Source organism: Dromiciops gliroides, chromosome 6 (assembly GCF_019393635.1).
Source record: "Dromiciops gliroides isolate mDroGli1 chromosome 6, mDroGli1.pri, whole genome shotgun sequence".
Taxonomy (NCBI): Eukaryota; Metazoa; Chordata; class Mammalia; order Microbiotheria; family Microbiotheriidae; genus Dromiciops; species Dromiciops gliroides.
The window spans coordinates 235,789,336-235,810,012 of NC_057866.1; the positions used below are offsets into that span (position 1 = coordinate 235,789,336).

At 35.9% G+C, this 20,677-nt stretch overlaps 1 protein-coding gene across 2 annotated transcripts in view; it reads left to right on the plus strand.

Moving 5' to 3' along the window:
• The window catches only part of GRID2 (glutamate ionotropic receptor delta type subunit 2), a 1,875,262-nt gene that overhangs the window by 304,559 nt on the left and 1,550,026 nt on the right, over positions 1–20,677 (plus strand). Inside the window, exon 2 of one of the 2 annotated variants that reach the window (XM_043971983.1) lies at positions 18,437–18,509. The exons of the other annotated variant lie outside the window; for it this stretch is intronic. The gene's annotated coding sequence lies outside the window, so the exon portion shown is untranslated. The remainder of the gene's footprint in view (positions 1–18,436; positions 18,510–20,677) is intronic. 2 annotated transcript variants of the gene reach the window in all.

Consider the following 20,677-nt stretch of genomic DNA (forward strand, 5'->3'; position numbering starts at 1 on the left):
AATCGTCCCTATTTTGTGCCACTGTTTCTCCTTTGTGTATCATGCACACCACTGGCATTTTTTCTACATTATCAAAACCCCCTGAAACATCTGTCAGTTCTACCAACCTAGGAGCATTTAAGAAAAAAGAATCTTCTGTGGAGTCAAAAAAAAAAAAAGAAAAGAAAAAAAAGGTACCACTACCAGGTAAAAAACAAAAGCATTATCACATTCAATTCACATTAAACATGCTCCCAATCAAATATCTGCCACTTAATGGATTTGGTATCTATCTAGGCTGGAATTCTGGCAAGTCTTTTTTATTTATTTATTCATTTATTTACTCATTCATGTATTTATTTATTTATTTGATTGCTCATTCATTCATTTAATCTATCTATATATTTATTTGCTCATTTATTTATTTTATTTTGTGGGGCAGTGAGGGTTAAGTGACTTGCCCAGGGTCACATAGCTAGTAAGTATCAAGTGTCTGAGGATGGATCTGAACTCAGGTCCTCCTGAATCCAGGGCCATTGCTTTATCCACTGTGATACCTAGCTGTCCCCTGTCAAGTCTTTAAACCACAAGAAGATTGTTTCATTTTTTTGTAAAATGGCGACAATGTGCTTAAATTGCCTATCTACCAGGGTTGTTGTCAATTTTTTTTGTAAACTGTAAAGCGTCATTATCATTATTTTTCCATACTTCAGTTTCTCCATATGTGCTCTTACTACCAGTCAAGATACCTTCTCAATGAGAGTGTTTCTTTGTAGAAGAAAAAGTGGTTTAACATCTTTTCATGGGAAAGCTTGGGAAAAATCTTTAAATAAATCTAATATATAATTATTTCTATTCTATTCTATTCTATACTATGTGGAGATGCACATTTTGGGATGTCACTTGAGAGATGTTCCACTAATTAGTAAACATCCCTCCTCAGTGATCTGACACTAGGTTTTTCAATGAGGGAAATAGTATTTGACTTAGAACTGCTGCCAGGACACTAAATAAATTTCCAAATATATATTCTCTCTGAAGCAGTAGTCTTTTCTTTTTCATCCCCATTGTTTCCCCCTATTATAAAGTTCCAGGATAAATAGGATTTGATACTTTCATTGTAATACTTCAAGTTAGAATTTGGATAGTAGGGGGACAACTAGGTGGCACAGTGGATAAGCACTGGCCCTGGATGCAGGAGGACCTGAGTTCAAATCCAGCCTCAGACACTTGACCCAAACTAGCTGTGTGACCCCGGGCAAGTCACTTAACCCTCACTGCCCAGCCAAAAAAAAGATAATTTGGATAGTAGGCATGACTAAAGAGGTAGAGCAACACAGAGCACAGGAGATTTGACTTGGAGTCCAGAATGCCTGGGTTTAAGTCTTCCCTCTGTGGGACCATGATCAAATCATTGAAAATTTCACTGGTCTCTTTGAAACTCCAAGTTGTTAATATGTATTGGTTTACTACATGCTAACATGCTTCACCCTGGGAATTCCTGAGCCTATAAAAACATAGGTCCAATTAAAAAAAAAAAAGGACCACTGAGTTTAAGCAACAATATAACTTTTCATCATGATCCTATTGAATTGGGTAACCTTCATGAATCTCTGTGTTAAATGCTAACTTGCTTCCCACAGATTTAAGGGAAAACTTTTAGATCTTAAAGGCTATTAAAACTTGCAACTACTTACTGAAGTAGGATATCAGATAACTATGAAAATAGGATAGATAGCTTTGTCTGTCTGAAGTAGCTTAGGTGAAGCCTTTTTAAAAATCCGAACGGTTGACTAGATTGCTTTAGAAGGGCTTTTCTAGTTTTGATTATTTGACATGAAATTATACTTCCCGTGTCATTCAAGGATAATATTTAATTGTATTTTATCTAAAATAATTATAGAATTTCTTCCTGGGTTGGGATTCAGTGGACAAGAGAGGTAGGTTATTTTCCTCATATCTCAGTTGAACATGACTTTTGCATTCTTCCCCTATTTAATTATCAAGTGTTATAGGCAGCCCCCTTTTTTTATGTGATTTCAGTGCAACTCTTGCCCCCATCTCCCAAATAGTTTCCCAGAGACTATTTTACTTAGTCTTGAAATTTCTATAAGAATGGAAAATGCCTTCAATGTCAGAAACAAAACAAAACAAAAACACCTTAAAATTAGAAAAGGATCTTAAAGGGTATCTAGCCCAATATCTAGTATTTTTACAGAAAAGGAAATTGAGACTCAGAGGGATGAAGCAACTTGCCCAAAGGTCACATGGGAAGTAAATGGAGAATCAGGATTCAAATCTAGATCACCTATATTCCAGGCCTGGTCTATTTTCTGCAATATCTCTGGTAGAAGTAAGATATTGACTTTTATTAACTGGAAATGATTATGTAAATGACTACTACTTAGCTTTCTGAAGAAGAGGTTGCTATAAAAGGAAGCAATGAGAACACTGAAGAAAGCTAAGTACATGAAGAAGGGATAAAAAGTATTTAGAAGTAGGAAAAGGGCAAGCAAAGGAGAACCTGGGTTCATCAAAGATAAATTTACTTTCTTCTTACTTTCGTTTCACTTAGAACATTACTGTGAATATCAAATCAAATAACACTTGTTAAATGGCTTTGAAAAACATCAAGATTTAGATGTACAAATTCAACAACAAACTAGTGATTTTAAAAAGTTTTGCGGAATATATAAATGTAGTTATAGGTTCTAACTATTTGAAAAATTCATTGATGTGAAGCATATACTTTTTCTACGATGCTATACAAGAGAGATTGTGTTGTGGTATATGAGCTTTTGAATGATATGGATACGAGCTGATAAACAAAATGTAGATGATTTTCTGAACATGTTTTCCTTCTGCTGAGTAATTTCAACATTTAGTAGCTGATTTCAAAAGAAAAGGACTATCTGGTATGTGGTACTTTTGTGGGGGTGTGATTTAGACCCATTGTTTCATATATATATAAAGAATTTGGATGTGGTTCTGCTCTACAGCTTAAACTTTTGGAGAGTTGCCTGGGGCACTGTTTTGGGAAGGGAATTAACCAAGGTCACATTGCCAGGATGGATTTGGGGTCAGACTGGAGCATATCATCTTGACTCAGTGATGGGTTGCTAGAGTGTGCTACCACTTGACCACTAGAGGTTAGATAACCCAAAAATGACCTCCCCCAGTGAGAACATTATTTTTATATGTGTTCTATATTTTAAAATGATTTATCCTTGTTTATTTGATAGATTTACCTGTAAATTTCCTCCCACCATGTATATCACAAGTATTACCTTCTTACCAAGTGCCATTCTAACCATTGTATCTCTACAAATACTCTCTTAAGGATATGACAGATGTCTTAGAAGCTTTTCTCAGGTTCCTTCAAAATTAAATAGAAAAGTATAGCCCTTGTGTGTTCATCAGTTATTTCTTCTTGATATATGTGTGACCTGTGCAACTTTCTTCCCTACTTATCACACCCTGCGTCATGTGGTTGATGACACTCTTATCACGGCATCTCTGGTAACATGTGCTTCATAATGACATAGCTTGCTTATGCTCATCTTGGCTTCCCTTTGCCATTAAGATTGCTTGAACTTTTAACTCTTAGAATGTGGTGCTCCATAATTGAATCATGCAGTATCATCGCAGAATATTAGAATAAAAAATACACATTCTTAACAAAAAAGTTATGTAGAGTATGAAATACAAAGCATTTACTGGTTTATAATTATATTTTATTATTTATGTTGTAAGGTAGAAGATATTTAGGAGTATTCTTAATGAAAATTTTTTCTAGGAATTATTGGATATCATTGAAGGAAATAAAAATCTTAATATGTGCCATGCTATTATTAGCAATTTGTATTGTTAAAAAGGAAAGCTGACTTAAATTGTTAAACATTTAAAAAAATGTTTCCTTAGGGATACCCTCCTGAGAGGGAAAATGCAATAGCTAGATATGGAGGTCAAAAGTCTGGGATTCACTTTTTTCTCTAGTATTGGTTTAAAGTCTGATATTGGACAAGTCATTCAGAGATGTAACCAGGCATTTGACTCCTGAGAAAAGAAGCAGGAAAAGCAACCTTAGTTTGTAGGGAAAAGTGGGGTCTGAGAATAGAAAAATAGAGACCAGGTCTTCAATGTAAAGGGGAGCAAGAAACTTGATTAGCACTTTCTACTGTTAAAAGAGAAAACAGTTAAATATTCAAACATATTCAAATATTCCATTAAGTAACCCTTCTGCAGATCACCTGGTAGCTTCCAAACCAAACCAACAGATGTTTATTAAGTTCCTATTAATTTGAAGGCACTGCCCTGGGCTCTGTAGATATAAAAACAAAATGTGTACTATAACTGTAAGGAGCTTTTGTCCTACATCATTCAAATTTGGAAATATATACATGAATGCACTCCACGCATAGTAGATAGGCTATATAAAGACAAGGAAAAAAGATGGGATGCCAAATGCTCTAAATTGTGGCAAACAAAGGTTAAGTGACTTGCACAAGGTCACACAGCCAATGAGAATAGATTTAAACTCAGCTCTTTTTACTATAGTATTCTATCCACAATGTCACTTTGTTGCCTCATAGTTGGCTTTCCTAGCATAGTGAATAGAGAACCAGACCAGAAGCCCTGAAGCCTGAAGTCAAGGCCTATCCATGACCATTATTAGCTCTTCATCTTTTGGTTAGTCACAACTTTTCAATACTTTAGGTAACCCTTTAAGTTTATAACTTGCAAAGAAAATGACAATCTTAATTATCAGAAAAAATTTTGTTCACTCAGGAGTGTTCAGTATTAAAGAAATCACAGATCTAAGCCTTATTCCTATCCTTAGTGAGTTCTCCATGAGGAAATCATTTTTACCAATGAAGATCTTCACTTCTTCTGTAACTTATAGTCTTGGTTTTCTGAAGCTTTAGGAGGTGAAGTGACTTGACTAACTTGTATGTGTCAGAGGTGGTGCATGAACCCAGATCTTCCTGAGGCTCATCTCTGGCCACTATACCAGGGTATCTCACAATAAAATTTTATTTTAACTAATTGTTATTGTTGTTGTTAACCTGGGCAGTTATGTGTCATCTGGCTAGAGTACTGGACCTGGAGTTAGGATGACTCTACTTCCTGAGTTCAAATATGGCTTTAGACACTCAGTAGCTCTGTGACCCTGGACAAGTCACTTAATCCTGTTTGCCTCAGTTTCCTAATCTTCAAAATGAGAGAGAAGGAAATGGCAAACCACTCCAGTATCTTTGCAAAGAAAACCCCAAATAGGGTCATAAAGAGTCACATGTGACTAAAATGACCAAATAAAAACAACAGAAAGATTTGGCTTGGCTGGTCCAAGATGGTAGAACTGGGAGATGGGGAGATAGGATACCTGCCTGCTTTTCCCTTCTACTACTGTTTTGCTCAAATGCAGATATGATCAGGAAAATACTTCTCTCCATTTTTGGAGCTAATAATATGTAAGATCCAGCCCCAATGAAGGGATCACAACAGTCTGAGATGTTTGAGATCATCCGTGTCTAAAGGTAGTGGGCTTGATAAGAGATTACCTGTCAATTTATTCAAGGCAAAATACATTAAGGCAGATTTTTTTCTGTTATTGGGTCTAGTGAGGGAGTAAATCATAGGCCATATGTGTAGCTTAGCTGACAATGGAATGCTGAGGTAGGAGCTGGGAAGGCAGGGGTTTGAATCCTGTATCAGAAAGCAGTGTAACAATGGGACAAGTGCCTTAGCCTCTCTGTGTTTCAATTTCTTCATTTATTTGTTTGTTTTGTTTTGTTTTGCAGGGCAATGAGGGTTAAGTGAATTGCCCAGGGTCACACAGCTTGTAAGTGTTATGTGTCTGAGGCTGGATTTGAACTTGGGTCCTCTTGAATCCAGGGCCAGTGCTTTGTTCACTACACCACCTAGCTGCCCCTCAGTTTCCTCATTTGTAAAATGAAGAGACTACACGACCTTTCTGATGTCTTTCTGCTTTAAATCTATGATCTTATGATTTTATGATTCATAAGCATCCATGGCCTAAAGGTGCTTCAACCTCCTCCTTGGAAAAGGTTAGAGTCAAATATGGAGGGAAAATATCTGCAATTCAGGAGATGGGGCTGAGTGGGAATAGATGGGGATTTATGGCAGCCAATCCCAAATATTGATAGGATTCCTTGTCACAAAGACTGAAGCTCTGCTGCCTGGATACACTTATTGCCCAGATATCCAGTTCACCTTATCAATGAGGCTTAAAGATTAAGGGTGACCTAATACTTCCCTTACCAGACACCTATTTTAGTCTTGTCTTCAGAAGAAATCAAACAGGGAGTGGAACTGTGTACAAGATGAACCACATATAAAACTGTGTATGTAGGAGTATTGTCTGTTACAATTTCAAAGCTATAGAAATACAAGGGATATGCAAAGTCATCATCAAATCCTCTTTTTACAATTGAGGAAGCAGATGCTTAGAGAAGTTAAGACTGGATCAAAGTCACAGAGGTAAAAAGTAGAAGAATCATGTTAAAGTTATCCCTTCTACATCACGGGGGTTAGGGGCCCAGTGCCCCTGTAATCTGCATAAAAATTGTTGGCCCTTTATACCAGAAAAGGAGTTTGAATAACTATGGTATTGAAACATAAAATATGTTGATATTATACAATACCATACATATATTTTATTCATTTCTGAGTTTCTAAACCTTTTCTGTGTCAATGCTGGCCTCTGAATGTCATCTGTGCCTTCTGCAAAACTCCCCCCAAATTCCCATTTAATTTCTTATTTGAACCAATGATATATTGAAACTGCAGTGGGGAAAGTTGAAACGTAGAAGGGATAACTATGATGAACACAATCTTTTCATTCCAAGTCAAACATTCCTACTGAATCATTCTGCTTCTCCTTACCTATATCAGCTTCCTATGTCAGTCCTTAGTTCTTCACCATCCCCATGCCTTCATTGTCTATTTGGAAGCTTCTAAGACCAGCTTGCCCCCAAATGGTCTATATCTTTAAATCACTTAATGACTCCAAACTTCAAGAACTTCTCAAACTCTAAGATACAGAAGGGTCACTATGGAATGAGTTCTGGCACTGATAACATTACAGGCCATTGTCATCATCTTTCCATCTCAGATCAACTGAGAAACAACTTCATGCTTTAGTGCTGTTCTTGGAATGATCCCTCACATGTGTGGTGGCTTGGATTTGCTTTTATTGTTGTTGTATTATTTTAATCAGAAATGACTTGTAATTTGCTTAAAATATTTGTGATGATTGTCAGTTTCCAAGTCAGGAAATTTTCTTTGTTATATAAGTTATCCACAAAATTATGATAAACATCAATTGCATGTAAAGTGTTTTCATACTTTAGTTATATACTTTAAAAAGAAAATCCCCTCCATGTTTTCTTAGGTAAGACATATTCCACATGAAAGAATAAGACTGCTATTACATGAAGAAAATGCATAGTTTATCATTTAGCAATTTCTGTGAGTTCTTTCCTTTCCTTCCTTAGCTCATATAACACATGACCTCCTTCCATTATTTTCTCCTTCACCCTGTTTTACATAATGGGGTGACCTTACTACTTATTATAACTAACTCCTTTACTAGCTCAAACAATCTCATTCTATCTGGTCTCTTCCAACACATTGCCTCCTCTGCTATTTTGACTTTATCATTTACTTTCAATCTCTTTTTGTAGCTTCCTTACTAGCAACATATATTCCCGTGTTTCCCCCATCCTCAAACACTTGGTTCTTCCAACACTGGCAATAATTGTCCTAAATTTATTCTGACCTTCTTGGATAAACTCCTTGAAAAGACAGTGTACAATAGGAGCTTTTACTTTTTTATCCTCTCATTCTCTTCTGAACTCCTTACACTTACAGTTAGAGACTTCTGACCTCATCATTCTATGAAAACTGCTCTCTCCAAAGTTACCTTCCTTTGCTTTCCAAAGTTACTTTTAGCAACCTCTCATTTGCCAAATCTAATATTCTTTTCTCAAGTTTCATTCTCTTCAAACTTTCTGCAGCTTTTAACACTGTTTGTCACTCTATTCTCCTTGATACTCCCTTTTCACTAGGTCTTCAGGTTGCCATTCCCTCCTGATTCTCCTCCTAACTCTCTGATAAATCATTCTATGTCTCCATTGATGAATCCTCATCCACATGATGCCTTCTGATAACAGAATTCCATCCTGGGCCCTCCTCTCATTTCCTCTCTATTACTAAACTTGTTGATTTCACTAGGTACCATGAATTCAATTACCATTTGTATGCTGATGGTTTTCAGACCTACTTATCCTGCCCTAACCTCTCTATTGACCTCTAATCTCACATCTCTAACAGCTTTTCAGACATCTTGAACTGCATGTCAAAAGACATTTTAAACTCAATATGTCCAAAGTATCTTTCCACTCAGTATCTTTTCACCTAAACCCTCTCCCCCTCCTAACTTACCTCTTAATATAGAGGGCAACACAATTTTCCCAGTCCCACTACTCTGATGTGGTCCTTCATCACCTCCTGTTGGTGGGTCTGTCAGCTTCAAGTCTTTCCCCACTCCAATTCATTGTCCAGGTGCCAAAGTGATTCTCTTAAAATACAGGTCTGACAATGTTATCTCTTCTCATTCAATAAGCTCAAGTGACTCCCTTTTGCTTCCAAGATTGAATGCAAAATCCTTTATTTGGGATTCAAAGATATTTATAACCTATACCCTCCATTAGCATTTCAGTCTTCTTAAACCTTGCTTTCCACACTGTACTTTTTGATTCAGTGACATTGGACCTCTTGCTATTCCATGAACAAGACACTCCATCCATCAAGTACTGATGTTTTTTTTCCTGGCTGTCCCCCAAGTCTGGGATACTCTCTTGCCTCATTTCTCTTTACTGGCTTTCTTGACTTCCTTTAAATTCCAACTAAATTCCTATCTTCTACAGGAAATTTTTCCCAATACCTCTTAATTGTAGTATCTTTTATCTCTTATTTAATTCTTCTTAATATGGAGCAGCTAGGTGGTATAGTGGATAGAGCACTGGCCCTGAAGTTGGGAGAACTTGGGTTCAAATCTGAAGTCAGATACTTAGTAGTGGTGTAATCCTGGATAAGTCACTTAACCCCAATTGCCTTAAAACATCTGGGGCCATCTCCAATCATTCTGATATATATCTTGCCACTGGAACCAGATGACTCTGGAAGAGAGAATGAGACTGTTGACTTTGCACAGCCCTTCCTCACTTAAATCCAATTCATTTCAAGTCATGACATAACACCAATATCATGGTCCTCTTTGAGAACAAAGCACAAAAGAACAACAATTCCTATTAATATAATCTAAAACTTGCTTCTACATATTTGTTTCCTTGTTATCTTTCCCATTTATTTATGGTTTTTTGAGGGCAAGGAATGCTATATATTATTTATATGCGTATGTGTACAACATAAATATATATGTGCTATGTCTACTACACAGATATATGATATTTAATGGATTCACAATGAACCTAAACTATCACAATCCTTTCAAAATGGGTAGATTAATTTTAAATGCCTATGATCCCATTAAGTCAATGGAGTAAGGGAATTGCTGAGGAAATAGTTTCAGTGGTATTTATGTTATCCTCTTACTCTTCTTTAAACATTGAAATATTTGTGTTTGTTGATGATCATTCATTTTTTTTTTAACTTAAGGAAAAATCAGATGGGAACAAAAGATTTTTAACCAACTTTAGAAATGGAAATTCAGGCTTGCTTCAATATTTTGAAATATTTTTCTCTTTCATAAGTTCATATGATCATTAGATCCTAGATTTAGCGCTGAGAGACCTCTGAGACCAACTAGTCTAACCTCTTCATTTTTAATAAAGAAAATGAGAACAGGGAATTTATGTAACTTGCTTACAGTTCCAAAGGCAATAAGCATCAGGAATGGAATTAAAATTGTGACCAAATAACTGAGTCAAGTGGCCATCCTGTTGCTGAAAAATCTCTCTATACTTAGTTAGACTTATCATTTTAAAATTAGACAAAAATGTCTTTAGAGTTGTACTTTAAACCTCTTTAGCATGTTAGAACCTGTCAAAGCTCACTGTCAGTTCACTGATGTAGACTTTGAGAATAATAGCTAACATTTATATATCACTTTATTGTTTACAAATATATGAATATATGCACATACATCTGGATTGTGTATTAATATAAACATATACATATATGCACATATATATATATACATATACATATGTGTGAGTATGAAATTTTAACCCCATAAAAACATTATTTGGTAGGGACTATTATTCCCATTTTATAGATGAAGAATCAGAGGATGAGAGAAGTTAAATGTCTATTGGCTCAGGCTCATACGTCTAATAAAATTCTGAGGCATAATTATAAGCCAGGTCTTCTGCACTCCATTCTATTTACTATGATATCTAGCTGAGTCTAGAGTTCCCTCCAAGTCAGGAAGAGATGTCAAAATAGCAAGTTCAAGCTACAAATGTTATAGAATACAATATTGCACTCAATAAATTCTTTTCAAATATTAATTGATCAGAGGAAAATTGAATATGTTTAAAATATGTAGGAATGTGTAATTCAAGAGATTTAGGCACATTAGGAATTTTTTAGTTCTGCATAAGAAAGAGGTCAGAGGAGGAGAAAGATACAGTATTACAAATCATAATGGAAAATGTAGTCATCCAAGATACTAAAATAGCTGAAGCATTAAATGAATATTTCCAAATACATTTACAAGAGAGGACATTTATGAGTCTGTATTCTATATCAGGATCACCAAGACTGGTGAGGTAAAACTTTTAATTCTCTGAATTACAGTAATCTAGCAAGTCTGATACTAAAGGAAAATGGAGAGCAATGATGAATTCTCTCAACCTATATACTCTTTCAAGAAGCAAAGTTTAACAGGTTATACGAAAAGAGGAGGTGGATGAGTTTCAGAAAGTTCTATCCTTGATCTTAACCTTCCAGGAGAAAGGAGCTGTCCAGCATTTTTAGCACTAATCTTTTGCCATGATAAATAGGGTTAGTGGCGTAGTCCTGTAACATTTTTTTCTTTGTTAGAAACAATGCCCTTTAATTGACCATAATATGCCTGTTTTTAGTGCTTAAGGGGAATATTAATTTTATTTTATAACTCTAATTTAGATGTCAGAGAGAGACAGAAGTAAAGGGAAAAAAAGAAATGTAATCTGACACTATACCTGAAGAAACCTTTTGAATAGTTCAACAACTTACATACATAATGGGAATAATAATTACTTAGTAAACTGGAAGAGAGAATATAGTATCTAACATCTCCCAAATCCAATTAGATAAATTTCTATTTCCACAAAATTAGATTTTATGTATGTGCAGGAAAATCATAAAGTTATAAAACTTCTGGAGAACAAAGGAAATGTGTAATAATGTTGTTTTTATTGAATTTCGAGTCCCAAGGAAACATAAAACAAGGATGTAGTCATAAGAACAGTGGTCATTTAAGATTTCCTGGAGAAGTTCATTCTTAAGGCAAACTTTGAAGAAAATTATGACTAAGAAAAAGAAAGTAAGGAAATTATTTCATGCCAGCACCAGTATAAACTTTAAGGCTAAAAGCAAACAGGATGGCACATTGGCAAGGAGACCTGCTTAGATAGGAAGCCATATTAATTATCAATATAGATAAGTGAGGATGTAATAGTGAAAGACTGAACTGAATTTTCCATTTATTTTTTAATTAATAAACATTTTTATTTAAAATTTTGAGTTCCAAATTCTTTCCCTCCCTCTCTCCCTCCCTCCCTCCTCTGCCCACACTCTGAGGTGGTAAGCAATCAGATATAGGTTATACATGTGCAATTATTTATAACATTACAATATTAGATATTTTGTATAGTACAGTGTAACGATTGGAATGACGCCACCTGCTGGAGACTTACTGTAGGAGAGTTCCGTCCATGAAGTGAAGGTCTTTCAGGGCAAGACCATGAGTCTTTTCTTTGGTGTCAGGAAGTGACGCGGGCTAGTGGGAGGAGGAAGGAAGAGACTGGCACTCGCTCTGAGGCTCTTTCCTGAGGACGCTGGTGGAGAGGGGAGCTAGAAATGTGCTCTCCCTTTAATAGATAGGAATCTAGGCCTTTTCTTCTCTCTTTACCAAACTCTTATTCTCCTTAATAAATGCTAAAAAGTCTAACTCTTGCTAAAGCTTATAATTTATTGGCGACCACTCATTAGATATTTTAGACAGACTAGCTAGAATTTTAGCCCTTAACAACAGGAAAACAAACAAAAGTGTATTTCAGTCCCTGTTCAATCAATGTCACTTATTTCTTTGGAGGTGGATAGTATGCTTCATCATTAGTCCCTTAAGATTGTCTCAGATCTTTGTATTGCTGAGAATAGTTATGCCATCGAAGTATCTTGCTGTCACTGTTCACCATGTTCTGCTGGTTCTGCTAACTTCACTATACATGACTTTGTATGAATCTTTCCAGGCCTTTCTGAAGTCATTCTGCTTGTCATTTCTTAAACATCAATAATATTCCCTTATAAACACATACCACAGTTTGTTTAGCCATTCCCCAATTGATGGACCCCCTCAATTTCTAAATCTTAGCCACTACAACAAGAGCTACTATAAATATTTTTATACAAATAAGACATTTTCCCATTTTTGAATGTCTTTGGCATAAAGATATAGCAGTATTGCTGGATTAAAGGTTAAACACAGTTTGGATGGTAGACATTCAGTAAATAGTATTATGTTATATTTGATTTGAACTAGTAGTGTAAACAAAAAAAGAGAGAAAGGGATATTGGAAGGACATGAGAGAAATGTCAGCAAAACAGAGAAAGAAGAGAAGAATCAGTATTGGTATTGTCAAATGCAGTACAGAGGTTAAGAAAAATGAGATCTTACCACTTATTAAAGCTCTCCAATTCTGCCCACCCATTAATTGTTGTCATAGGATTAAGAGATAGAAGAAGTTAGAGATCTAATCCCAACCTACTGCTTATACAGATGAGGAAAAAGAGGCACGGAGAGACTAGACTTGTCCCGGAATGCTGCAGGTTGGAAGTAGTAAATCTGAGTGCTGTACTAAATTTGAAATATTTCTACTCTAGAACTTTCGCTCTATTCTTCAATACTGATGTAACTTTAAAGCTTGGAAAGAAGGGAAGTCACAGAAGGGAATAAAAAGCAATTGTATGAAGATACAAAAATAAAATCAATAGATGAATAGATAAGAAGATAAATAATTGCCTAAAATTTGAATTACATTTTAAAATATGTCTTTCTATTAATTTTTTTTTAAATTAAGTTATACTTACTCAAGAGAGGAAGACTGAGAGAACATATTTCATAACACATATGTATAGTAGTGGGACTGGGGTTTACAATCTCCTACTTAATAAAAAAACCTTTATTATGTAACTACTATGCACCAAGCACTGCGCTCAATGTGGGAGATAAAAATACAAAATATCTCTTGCATGTGTGGAAGAACATTTCCTATGAGCCTTAGATTTTTTAAAAAAGGTAATTCTTTCATGTGCTTTTGTCCTAGTGCTGCAAGCAAAGAGGATGAGGCAGAGGTAGTATTTCTTTGGTGTGGAAGGGGGTGAATTTAGAATGTTTTAATTTTTTTTTTTTTTTTGGTGAAGCAATTGGGGTTAAGTAACTTCCCTAGGGTCACACAGCTAGTAAGTGTTAAGTGTCTGAGGCCGGATTCGAACTCAGGTCCTCCTGAATCCAGGGCTGGTGCTCTATCCACTGTGCCACCTAGCTGCCCCTAGAATGTTTTAAAAGCTAAAAGATTTTAACTTGCTTCTTTTTCATTCTCAGTGGGTAGACAATTTTAATCAATAAATTATCAGATGCTTACTAGATGTCAGGTATATTCCTATGTACTGAGAATAAAAATATCAAAATTAAATGGCACAATGAAGGACCTTACAATCTACTGGTGGGATACAACACATTATAGATAAGTGAATGTGTAAGTATGCATGTATGTATGTATGTATTATGTATGTATGTACACACATTTGTATCACAAAGGTATGGCTGAGGAAAGGAAATCAGGAAAGAAGTCTTCAATGGAGAAGCACTTAAATTGAACCTTTTGGGTACCAAGCTTTGGGTACCAAGTCATGAAGGTAAGGACAGACTTCTAAGATCCCTTCTAGACCTAAATCTATTATTCTACGATCTTATAAGAGCCACTAGCAATTGGAGACCACATGTGCAAAAGTATAAAAGTGGGAAATAGAATGTTTTATAATGGGAAAACAATTTGGAGAGTTTGGCTAGATCATAAAGTATGCTGTTAAAGGGCTAAAATTCTAGCTAGTCTGTCTAAAATATCTAATGAGTGGTCGCCAATAAATTATAAGCTTTAGCAAGAGTTAGACTTTTAAGCATTTATTAAGGAGAATAAGAATTTGGTAAAGAGAGAGAGAAAGGCCTAGATTCCTATCTATTAAAGGGAGAGCGCATTTCTAGCTCCCTTCTCCGCCAGAGTCCAGAGGAAAGAAGCGCCGAGACTCCGCGCCAGTCTCTTCCTTCCTCCTCCCACTAGTCTGCGTCACTTCCTGATACCAAAGACAAGACTCCTGGTCTTGCCCTCAAAGACCTTCGCTTCATGGGCAGAACTCTTCTACAGTTAGTATCCAGCAGGTGGCGTTATTCCAATCGTTACACTACCTAACACTGGCTTCAAGGTTATTGGTTGGCATCATCCAAATCCATTGTCTTTGAAGGTGTTCTCAAGTTGAGTTCATAGTCTAGTTTCTGAGAATTATACCTTCTTAAGGGATAGCCAGGTATGATCACAATCCAATTAACTTGATACAATCCAATTAACTTGAAGTAGGCTTAATCAGCAATCAATCACTCTCACTTGATTTAATCAGTCTTGATTAATCTCCAGGTGGGTCTTTGAGTATCTGCTAAATCCCATTATTTCATCACATTCCCCCCTTTGTTTCTTCTAGGAACAGGTGTTCCTTGATGAAACAGTAAAAAATAATTAAGTCTTTGGAAGTCTTTTCTCAGTTCTCTTGTCTTCTTGGAGTGGTAAGATGTCATCAGGAGGAAGCTGGATTCTGGTCTGGAAAGCTGGATTCTTCTTCTTTAACTGAATTGCTGGATTTTTTACTAAACCTTAGCATAGCGTTGTCAATGATCAAATTTAGTACATTCCATTACATTCCCTCCTTCTCAAAATTCTAGCTAGTCTGTCTAAAATATCTAATGAGTGGTCGCCAATAAATTATAAGCTTTAGCAAGAGTTAGACTTTTAAGCATTTATTAAGGAGAATAAGAATTTGGTAAAGAGAGAGAGAAAGGCCTAGATTCCTATCTATTAAAGGGAGAGCGCATTTCTAGCTCCCTTCTCCGCCAGAGTCCAGAGGAAAGAAGCGCCGAGACTCCGCGCCAGTCTCTTCCTTCCTCCTCCCACTAGTCTGCGTCACTTCCTGATACCAAAGACAAGACTCCTGGTCTTGCCCTCAAAGACCTTCGCTTCATGGGCAGAACTCTTCTACAGTTAGTATCCAGCAGGTGGCGTTATTCCAATCGTTACACTACCTAACACTGGCTTCAAGGTTATTGGTTGGCATCATCCAAATCCATTGTCTTTGAAGGTGTTCTCAAGTTGAGTTCATAGTCTAGTTTCTGAGAATTATACCTTCTTAAGGGATAGCCAGGTATGATCACAATCCAATTAACTTGATACAATCCAATTAACTTGAAGTAGGCTTAATCAGCAATCAATCACTCTCACTTGATTTAATCAGTCTTGATTAATCTCCAGGTGGGTCTTTGAGTATCTGCTAAATCCCATTATTTCATCACATTGCAAAAGGAACAATGTATAATTTTCAACCTAAAAATATAAACATTAGAGTCTGATTTTTAAGACAAACCTATGAAGTTACATTGTATCCCCAAATCAACAGGATGTGACTGAAGTATGCATGGTCACACCTGTAATTTTGTAATATAAATTTGAAACCTGTGTGGAGGAGGGAGAGAATAGAGGACCTAAATTCATTGGAGATTAGTGATAGGAGAGCTGTGAAAGAGGTAGATTTGACATGACATTGCAACTGATTGGATGGGTGCGGGGTCAAAGTAAAGATTCCAGGAGGATTCCTAGATTGTAGGTTTTAGTGACTGGGAAAGTAGTAGTTTCAAGTTAGTAGGAAAGATGGTTGTGGTGGGTAGAAAAAATTGATTTTGGACATGCTGATATATAGATACCTCTGGAACATATAGATTGACATGTTCAGCAGAGTTTGATATGTGGAACTGAAGATCAGGAGTGAGATGTGGCATGGATATATAGATTAATGGGTAATCTGAAAAACGTGATATTTGAACCCATGTCTAATAAAATCATCAAGAAAGATAGTGCTAATTTTGTAACAGTAATATCTGAAGATGTTTTAAGAGATAAATTTTGCTGACATTTTAATATTATATTAAATTTGGAAAATATATAATCAAATAATTCATATGACACTTCATCTGTAGTGAGAGATATATATACAATTTTTTATGAGGCAACGAGAGTTAAGTGACTTGACCAGGCTCACACAGCTAGTAAGTGTAAAGTGTCTGAGGCCATATTGGAACTCAGGTCCTCCTGAATCCAAGGCCAGTGCTTTATCCACTGCACCATGTAGCTGCTCCCTAGTGATTTATATTTTAATAAAATTTTTCTTGAAATAAATGAGAGAATTAAGACCTGGGAAGAATCTTAGAAATAATCCACTAAAAGTAATTGCATATATCTGTATTCATTTCCCTCCTCTTCCTCCTCCTCCTCCTTTTTCTTCTTCATCTTCTCCTCCTCCTCCTCCTCCTTTTTTTTTAAAGTATATGGTTGATGTTTAATGAGAGTTCCAACATTTGCTCTAAGGTAATCTTTGAAACTAGAATTAAAGCTTGTGTGAAAAAACCAACAGCATCATTCACTCCTTTTTCATTTACGTATCTTAGCTAGCAGTATTTTAGAATACAAAAGTCTGAGGGAGCTTATGGTTGGGACCATGTCTACAAAGCACAAAATTAATGGAATATGTCCAGTTTTCCAATTAATTTTAGTGTGGTAGCTCACCAGGTGCTTAGATGGATCTGTGATTTCTTCTGTGTGATAGTCTCCTCCACTGTGGTAGATCATAATGCAGCCAGCCTTCACCTGTCCTTTTATAAATACAATAAGTTCATCTTTCTCCTGACATTTTATCCAAGCTGTGTAAAACTCAGAGTGTTTTTCATTTCTACTACATGACTTGCCTATCTCCTTGATGGTGTCTTTTTTGCATGACATCTTGTTTCCAAATTTTCATTAGTAATATTCTGAAGTCTACTTATACCTACCATGCATCCTTCACAGAAAACCATTCTAAAAAGCCTAAGTGGAGTTCAAATTATTCACTTTGGTTGTCTATAATTTATTAAACTGATACCCCCAATTTAATTTATATTAGGTAGCATAGGTAAAATATTTTAATACTATCCACTCCAGTATTTTAATTTTGCAACCTGAGACTATTTCTGTAAGCATCCAAATAAATGAAAACATTTTGCATCTAAAGTATTTATAAGTTTTTGTAAAATATGAAATTAGCCAATAACTTAGCACTTAATGCAGAATTTAAGATTATAAATAGTTTGCTATATACATGTATTATATATACTTGGGAATAACAAATATTTTGTTTAAAAAGTTCATTGAGGGAGGTGGCTAGGTGGTGCAGTGGATAAAGCACTGGCCCTGGATTCAAGAGTACCTGAGTTCAAATCCGGCCCCAGACACTTGACACTTACTAGCTGTGTGACCCTGGGCAAGTCACTTAACCCCCATTGCCCTGCGCCCCCCCCAAAAGTTCATTGAATGATTTTCGTTAAAAAAGAATGCCATTATTTAACTTTTAAGTATAACCATTTAAATACTGGAAAAGATGTGTTGTATAATAGAAAGTGTGCTTGGAGCCAGGGAACTGTTTTCACCACCTGGTTTTGCCAGGTTTTTGTATCTAGGTGACATCAGACAAGGAATTTTATATAAATGGCTTTTAATTGGTTCATTCGTAATATGAGTGGATTAGATTAAATGGTATCTAAGCTCCTTCCAAATCTATATCATTATGATTTGTTTTCTATCACAAAAAATCAATAAAATCCTAATTTTGTTTTCCATATGCAGCTTTCAAAACTCTTTTCTAAACATTTCTAGATATCATTCTTAATACCGAAGGCATTTGGGTCATATCTTGGTTCTGACACCTTAGTAGCTATGTGATGAGAGGCAAATTATGTATCCTCATTGGGCTTTAGTCTCCTATTTATAAAAGTAGGGGGTTAGAACAAATCATCAATCTTTAAGTTTCCTTACCTCTTTAAATCTAACATTAATTAACATTCTTTTCCAACCAGACTTGTTATTCCATTGACCCAAGAAACTCACAGTGAAGGAATTCCCTCTATCAAGGCAGAGTTGTGCCCACAGGTAGGTGGAACAGTGGATAGAGCACCAGTACTGGAGTCAGGGAGACTTGAGTTTAAATCTGGCCTCAGACATTTACTAGTTGTGTGACTCTGGGCAAATCACTTAATCCCATTTGCCTCAGTTTCTTCATATGTAAAATGAGTTGGAGAAGGAAATGGCAAACCCCTCTCTTATCTTTGCCAAGGAAACACCAGATGGGGCCACAAAGAGTCAGAGATGACTGAAATAACTGAACAATAACAGTATACTATGCAATGTGGAATTTTAAAAAATTGTCAAAAGCACTGAGAGATTACGTGATTTGCTCAAGATTACACCAACAGAATGTGTCAGACATTAGACTTGCACCGCTTTCTTTTTTACTTCAAGGCCAGTTCTCTATCCCATGTTGTCTCTAATGACATTGATGAATGCTAGTTGGCATCCCATATTTGACTTGGCAAAAAGTAAACAGGCATATAGCATTTACATAGCAAACCTTAATCCCTTGTGATACAACAACTCTGAGAGTTAGGTGTCATGAATATCCTCATGTTACAGATGAGAAAACAGGAAAACAGATTAAATGAATTGCCCAGAGTCACACAGCCAGTAAGTGTTTGAGACAGTATTTAAACTTTGATCTCCCTGACTCCAGATCCAGTGCTCAATCTGCTGCACTACTTAGCTTTTAAGATACCAATTTTTTTGGTGTTAAGATTTTGGGGAGAACAATTACTTGAGTTCACCTTCCAACCAGATCTTCAAGTTATCTTCTGTATATGCTCTACTTTATCCTTGGAACTTCCCTTACCACAATCTTATCAAAATTTCTTATTGACCATTGAGGTAAGACACTACTCAGTTCGGTCCACAGGAACCGGGGTACTGAACCACTCTTCATTCTGTACCCCAGTTGTGTGGTTTATACTGCTTTTAGTCCTCCGAAATTTACCTGTAATGAAAAGAAACAAGGCTCCTTATTCACATAAATCACTGACTCATTAACCCCCCACCTCTGCACCCAGGGAACAAATTTACATATAGCTCACATCATGAATCTCTCCAAAAAGAATGAGTAAATGAGCAATTCTGTATAGCTTTTGAATCTCCATATGATCAGGTATGGGGCAGGGAATTTATTCTTACATATTCAAAAAATTAAAAAATATCTAATAAAAAAGAACTAACAAGCATGTATTAATAGAAGACTGCAATAATTTAAAATAACTGCTCATAAAATCTGCTGGGAAAATGACACCTAAGCTTAAAAAGAACATTAAAAAGTTTGTGTGATTGCTTATTAATAATTTTATTTTTAAATTCAACACTTTGCTATCACTCTGTTACTAACCAAACCTCATCTAAACTAAATATTCATCCATTTCTCAGTCAAGATCTGTGGTATGGACTACTGCCACAACTCCTCTCTCTAGTAGATACTGTAGTCTTGGCACTCATAGACTTCTTTGGGCTTGCTACTCAGTCATCTATTCAGGGAAACAAAAGGCAAAAGAGTCAGGAGTAGCCAGTGAATTAGTTCCAATTCACTTGGTTGTAGCCTCTGGCATTAGTTGACACATCACAAAGGTTTCCTGATAGAAGGGTAGGTAAAGACTCATGTTTCTACACTTATCAGTGGAATAAGGAATACTTGAGTTGAAATCTGGCCTCAGACACTTACTAAAAGTGTGACCCTGGGGAAGTTTCTTAACCCCTGTCTTCCTCAGTTTCCTCAATTATAAAATGAGAGTAATATCACCAAACTCCAAGGGTTTTTATGAGGATCAAATGAAATAAAGTGCTAAGCACAATGCCTGACATATACTAACCAATTAATGAAAAATTGTTTCCTTCCTTCCTTCCTTCCTTCATCACATCAGTCAATATGGAGAGTCATAGTATATTTGGTAGAATTGAAAGTAGTTTCCTCTTAAAAATAATTCCCTCTAATGGGGCATGAGATGAGCAAAGTCATGTATTAGATTTTCTAAAACATCAAATACTTTTATCACTGATGTATCACATTTCCAGAAGCAGACTCTAAAGTACCTGTGCAGTTAATTAGTACTAGGATGGGGATGGGGATGGGGTGGAAGGAGCAGAGCTATGCTTAGCAACAAATATTTGTTTGAAATATCACATCTTTTCACATTAAATATAAAAGAAAATATTGTACATTGAGTATA